The sequence below is a fragment of the Scomber scombrus genome, chromosome 18 (assembly GCF_963691925.1).
Source record: "Scomber scombrus chromosome 18, fScoSco1.1, whole genome shotgun sequence".
NCBI lineage: Eukaryota > Metazoa > Chordata > Actinopteri > Scombriformes > Scombridae > Scomber > Scomber scombrus.
The window spans coordinates 9,521,039-9,528,054 of NC_084987.1; positions in this window are offsets into that span (position 1 = coordinate 9,521,039).

The following is a 7,016-nucleotide window of genomic DNA, read 5'->3' on the forward strand; positions in this document are numbered from 1 at the left end:
TATTATCTAAGACATTTTGACTTGTTGCGCTAAGAAAAGCACAGGTGTTACTGAATACAGTAATGATGGCTGTTTTATTAAAGTGTCCCAGTAACTGTGACAGTATCAATCAATCAATCAATCAATCAATCAATCAATCAATCAATCAATCAATCAATCAATCACCTCATTCATTACCTGTGCTTTTCTATTTGTGATATGTCAACAATGTGAAAAATATAGGCCTTTATCACACTAGGCCTACTTTCTTATGGGTAGCTTAGTTGTGAAAGCTCTTCACGTTAGCCTCCTCTGTGTAATTCTAGTTTGGAGATATCGGGAATTTCTACAGCTATGATATCTCCGACTGAGTGAGAAGTGGCTCCATGTTGGAGGCGGAAGCCTGTTTGATTGAGATTAGCTGGCATACTACCGGTGTTGGACTGCTGGGTATGGACAAACACAATTGAAGCTACAAGTCATGTACAGACAGTGTCACTACCAGGAATCTTGAAGAGCAATGACAAAACCAGCATCTAATGGGGCTTAAGTGACATTTTCAGGTATGTTGACATGCTGTTTAATGTGCTGCAGCTGAGCAGCTAATTACAATAGCTATCTATCCTGCTAACTGACATTAGTGTGGTGCATTTGTCCTTGGTGAATGTTTATTTGGTGGCTCGTTCAAAAAACTAAGCTGTAGGACAAGACATGTGTTCAAGTTAGATAAGAAAGAGATTTTAGTAGGAAATGTGGGTTGTTGTTTAGAGCCTGTGGCTCTTGTGTTGTGTATCCAGCTACTATCATGCTAAGTGTGACCATCTGCTCTGCCTATGATCTGCCATGTAATTGCTTTACTCAAGATTTGGTTTGCTGTATTGAAACAAGGGCTCTAACCCTAACCCATTGTATTTAATTGAAATAATGCAAACTGGGGGAGCCATAATGAACTCAAATAAGCTAAGATATACATTTCTCAAAGGGGAACACAGGAAGACACACTTTAACACAGCAAAGTAGCTAACAGTGACTATAAAACTAGCATAGGGGTAATCATCTTGGAATAACCCATGGACATTTCTAGACTGGAATGATGAGAACTTGTCTTGTTTTTCCATTTTCTGGGTTATATCACATACTGCATAAAAAAATAATTTATCCATACCACACACAGTTAAAATCTCATTGAAATTATTGAATACTACAATTTCTTCTTTGCTCAGCCAGTTTTGTGTAGAGGTACTGCAACGTAATTGTGAGGCCACCATACAAATACACAAATAAACAAATGTTTGCCAGACATTCACAAAAACGTATACTGTGTATGTGTTTAAGTGTATAGTATTGTGTGTTTTACTCAAATGCATACACACCCAACACTGATAATACACACAGTATGTGATAAAGGAGATGGACATATCTCACAATTAATTAATGTAGCCTGTTTAAGTATTTGCTGATGAATAAATTATCATACAAATCAAGATGTATTTTTGTGTTTTGTTTAGTCTTTAATGGATATAAATATTCAGATTCCTATTTAAATATAGTCTTCAGCACTATATTATGGTATTACTCCACCCTTTATCTGTAACCTCTGTTAGAGCTGTTTTGTAACCACCCCAACACCTTTTTTCAGATGCTGTGATAGAAAATTATGCCAGATAATTTCTTGGATAAACTCTTAAACTAAAACTAATGGAACCTAATAGTGAAAAATCACCATTGTCAAGCCAGCCCAAATGAAACGATCTCTCATCACCACAATAACCATACGGGTCACTCTGTCCTTGTCTTTCTCTGCCTTCCTTTTGCCTTCCAGATAAACTCACATGCATGCAGTGAAACTTCTAAATGCCTCTGGTTTTTGCATGAGTAAGTAAAATGTGAATAAATTCAAGGATTTCTTTTGCTTTTAGGTGCAATATTTGACATTTCCTCAGACATTTTGATGGGTAAAATGTGATATTATATAGGTGTTTCCCCGAGATGATTGCTGACAAGGATCAGAACCACAAAATAGATTTTCAAATACACGTTTAATAATGAGCCCAGGTCACTTCAGTGTAGAGCCATACAATGAACAGACAAAGGATGACTGAATTTCATAATATTACATAATGGTCATCTTCTCATACATTGGTTGTGACAGGTGTTGTTATTCACGTATGCTCTGTGCGGGTGCCATCATGGCCCCAAACTTTCTGGCTTACCTTATCAAAAAACATACTCTAACCTGACACAGATATTTGGCCTCTGTTGTACCATTCAACATATCTTTCTCTAAATATGATGCTTGGTGCCTCATCTAAAAGAAATATGCTAAATCATACATAGTGATGGAAACACCATATCAAAATGCAAATGTTTTAATGTAGAGTTTTTCAGGAAATTATTTACCTTTGATGCTTTTTTCCCTCCTGTTTTTTCTCTCTCTTTTGTGGTTGTGTTGATACTGTGCCGGTTTATATAATGTTTGAGTAGCAATCTTGGAAAAGATTCTCAAAAAATAGATCTCAATTTTATGAGAAAACCTTGGTTGGATGAAGGTCGAATACAAAACTAAAAAAGAAAAGTGTCTATGAGAGCTACACATTTTTCAGACTCAAAAGGAGGTTTGTTTGCATCAGTTGTCAGATCACCCTTTTTATAATCATTGTTTCTAGCTTGCAGTGTGACTACAAATGAGTCCTGCTACTTTGGCAATAATTGAAGCAGGAGTTGGCTAATACAAGTATCTTATCTCCGGTGAAAATGATCTGAGTTGGGCTCGAGACACGATGAACAGCAAACTTACTGATACAATTACCTATTTTTATTTCAGGTGTAGGGACTGAAGTGTTCGGTCTAAAGGGTGGTTTGATCTTATATTCATATGAGTCATGTGCTGTGACAGTGTGGCTATTACATGTGATGCATTAGAATACCTGCATTATATTCATAATTATTTCTGCTCTGCCATAGAAATGTTCCAATGAATATTATTACTTAAATCAACCTGCATAACTTGGATGAAACTTATCACGACATCTACGTTTCAGAGTTCATTGAATAGTTTGGAAGGGAATTATAAATTGGTCGAATCATTAAAATCTTTGGTCACTTTGTTGTTGTAAACATCCAAAAAAAGTTGTTTATCAGTAGTGAAAAACAGATGCAGCTCTTTGTCTGATTTTCCTTTAAATCATGCCAGAGTTAATCGACCGTGTCAGGAAGAAAGTCTTTTGCTGCATTTTGCTTGTGTTCATGTGGAACAATTGGCTGTTTTCCCCCAACAGGGGACATTATTTAAGTTGGAATTAATGAAAACAAAAAAATGACTAATGAAGCAAAAATTTTGACCTCTGCTGAGCGGGCCCTGTTTTCGTCTGTCGGAATAAATGATCAATGCAGCTCTATTGTCAGTTTGCTCCAGCAGACTTGATGGCACACTGCTGGAGACCCAAACACTCAACACTGTTAAAAAGTATAATCCAATTCCAGTACTTGCGCATCAGTCTTGCTGCCAAATGTGGGCTCATTTTTCTTTACATTTCACATTTTGTGTAAAACACATTTAATCACCTTGGATCCAGCTTACGTAATAACCAAATGATTGTTATTGTTGGAAGAACAGTCCTTCTCAACCAGCCTCTCACGCTGCTCTTAAGGCTGCATCTATCTATCACATGAACTGTAACTGACAATCACCGTCAGTGTAGCAGCTTAACAGTCCTCGTGAGATTTGTGGCTCTGTTGTTTCAGCTATAAGAGAGATGAGCGGTCCGCATTCACACAGAAGAACTGGATCATTATGAAGTGAGCTCAGTCTGAAAGTCATGGGAATAGCGCATCTCAATTCAGATAGAGGGAGGATTTTCTCTTTAATGAAGAGAGCCTGTCAAAGTAATTGTCCCGCTTTATTTCGTCTCTATTGCAATGGCATGTAGTTCATCAGTCGACTACAAAGACATCAAGTTGGAGATTCAAACAGAAATGGGGACCGGAATACAATAGTAAAGCTTTGAATAATAGAGCAATATAGTAAATTATCAAGACACTTTTGGTACAAGGCTGAAAATATGAAGTCTGACCGTAGAAAAATGCTCTAATCCACATTCTAATGTATACCAACACCATACGCCTGACGCTGCCGTTTTCACGTTTTATAGCAGACATAAGGACTTTACCACATAATCTGGAATCAGCATGGCAATGCAATAAATGACTATGTTGCCGGTGCTAAAAATACATCTCAGGATCATGTGACTGTTTAACAAACAGAAAGGGCATCGATTGAAGTTGGGACTGAAACAAGCCCATGAGAGTAGATCCGAATGAAGTGAGTTAATCAAAGGAGCAAGTTGCAGACAGAACGTCTATATTATTGATGTTCCATAAATAAGAGGCATATATTTTACCTTTTGACAAGCTTCCTACTTATTGAGCCATTTCAGATCAGAACATTATTACAGCTAGCCAAAATATAATGCTGCTGGTACTGACTGACGTGACTTTTAATTCTGATTCTTTTCATTTACTGTTGGATCCTTTATACAGGGATAAAGGGAGATGTGTATCTGCATAGAGTATGGTATTCAAAATTCAACCACTATGGGTAGTGTCAGTGCTTTGCAGCCATTTATTATTAAATTCAATTTTAATAATAATACTTTAAAGTATGATATTGAATCTTTGGGTCTTCTGTTATTGAGCACAGATACTTCTTAAAGGTAAAACCAATCTTTTACACCTGGCATAATAAAAAAAGATGGTAGGAATTTTCAGTTTCACAGCTTTGTGTATTTCAGTACTGTGACCTTCAAGAATAGGGTTGTAGACTGATGCACCAATTGTCTGTTTAAGTAATGGTTTCAACTCTTTTCTGTTCATCAGATGTGACCAATTGAGGCGGGAATGAGGACACCAGAATCCTCTGGGCCCCACAGCCTCAATTTACACTACATTGTTGAGAATTCTGCTAAACCCCCATTCAATCTCTCATTCAGAATGAGAAGAAACTGAGTTGTTTCCAAACAGCAGTTGTGCCGGAAAGCAGCATGTATAGGCTTGCTGTGTGTTGCTGAAACATTGCAGCCTGGGCCACTGATAGCAAACACAACAACACGATTTGCCTGATTAATTTGAAGCTTTATTACTCAAGAGTGAAAGTTTATATAGCTTGCAGTCATGGTGATAACACAATTGCTCCACTGCAGAGTATTGAAATTGGACTTTTCAGTCAATAATGCCACATTTGCTTCACATTTAGTTTAGGAAAATAGCAGCAGAGAGACACTGATGAGAAACAAAAGTAAAACACAATGTTGAGATTGTTATTGTTCAGCTGCAACAAAATGACAGCTGGCAAATCAACCTTCACTCCAGACTTTTTGTACATTTACATGCATGGTCTGTATCACCACCCTCATTGAACTGTTCACATGCACACCTGAGCCAGTCCTGTTCTTGTAGGGCAGTTGCCAGCCTGTGTTGCGGCTCAGTAGATCGAAACAACAAACAGCTACTGGTCGTTTTTACATTTTTGGTTTGAAAAATCATTACAGTGTTGCAGTAAACAGATGTGTTTCATACAGAACCCTATCCAGCAGATTCAGATTCATTCAAATAGTTTGAATGATAAACAATGAAGTGGTTCATCAGAAACGTGTAAGTGATTAGGACGCATAGGACAGGTCAAGGCATGTAAAACTTTTGGTTAAAGTAGCTATAATCAATATTTTTTTTATAATAACATCACCCAACCCTGGATCTCCATTTGGCTTTACAGAGCTTTATAGAAAGTTTCTACACATTGTTTAGCTGTCCTGCTGCATCTTTACTGTTTTGGATTACTCTCAAAGCTCTCATAGTATTGTTTTTGGCCACTGTGGGCAGCTGTTATTAGAGCTGACATGTATGTACCACATAAAGCGCTATATAAATGTGATTTATTATTATTATTATTATTATTATTATTATGTAAAAAAATATGTAAGTGTTATGTTCTGCTTGTTTCTGCTGCCCCAAAGTGGCCAATGAATCAGTTTATACAGGTTTAGGAAAGATGATCATGATGGTTAAATATATTTTTAAAAAACTACAGTAAAGGGATACACACTTATTTTCAACCACAATTGAGCCAACATTGAAAAGTGAATTGATCTAAGCTGCAGATTGTGTTTCAAATGTTCTCAATATTGTAATATTTATCTTATTTGGCTTCTACTCAACGTAAGCTTGGTGATTAGATGTTTATTGTGGAGGGAGTTGTAGCGAACTTCTACCTCAAAGTTCTTGTTGTTTTTATTCAAGAACCAGATATTTTCACATGCAAGTACTTAATCAATTTCATTGATGTTATTTCGCAGAGTGTCAACTGTGAGTCACATGACATTATCTGGGAAAAATGAATGGACTCAAGACTGGGCTATATTGTTTCACATTTCACACACCTTGGTGACAAACACAGACAAACACATTCTTATCGTGAAAAACTGTATTGAGCATCCTCACAGTCAGTGGCATATTCCAATATGACAGTCGGGTGGACCAAAGGACTCAACTGGCAAATAGCTGCATCATCTCAGCAGGAGTATGTGAGTGGAAATTATTGGTTACCCACTGGAAACAGCAAAATGAAATGAAAGTAAGTACCACAAGTACTGTTTTATTCCTCTGCAGGACTGCAGCAGGTTTTCAAGTCAGAAATTTCAGAGTACACTCATTGATTATTCTTGGCCAAAGTGTTGTGTGTTTTCATGAAGCAGGAAATCTGTCTCCAAGCCAGTGATGCATCCACGTTCAATGAAATCTTCATTTCTGTGTGTTCATCCAAATACGTGAGTCATGTAGCTTAAAGTTGTTTCTCATCGCAGCGCTTTCAACGGTTCGCCTGGGTGGCTACACAGATACACAAACAGAAACACACAAGCATGTGCATACACACACACATACACACATACACACATACACACACACACACACACACACACACACACACACACACACACACACACACACACAGTACCACTGTCCGTCTTGTTTCGTGAACCTCT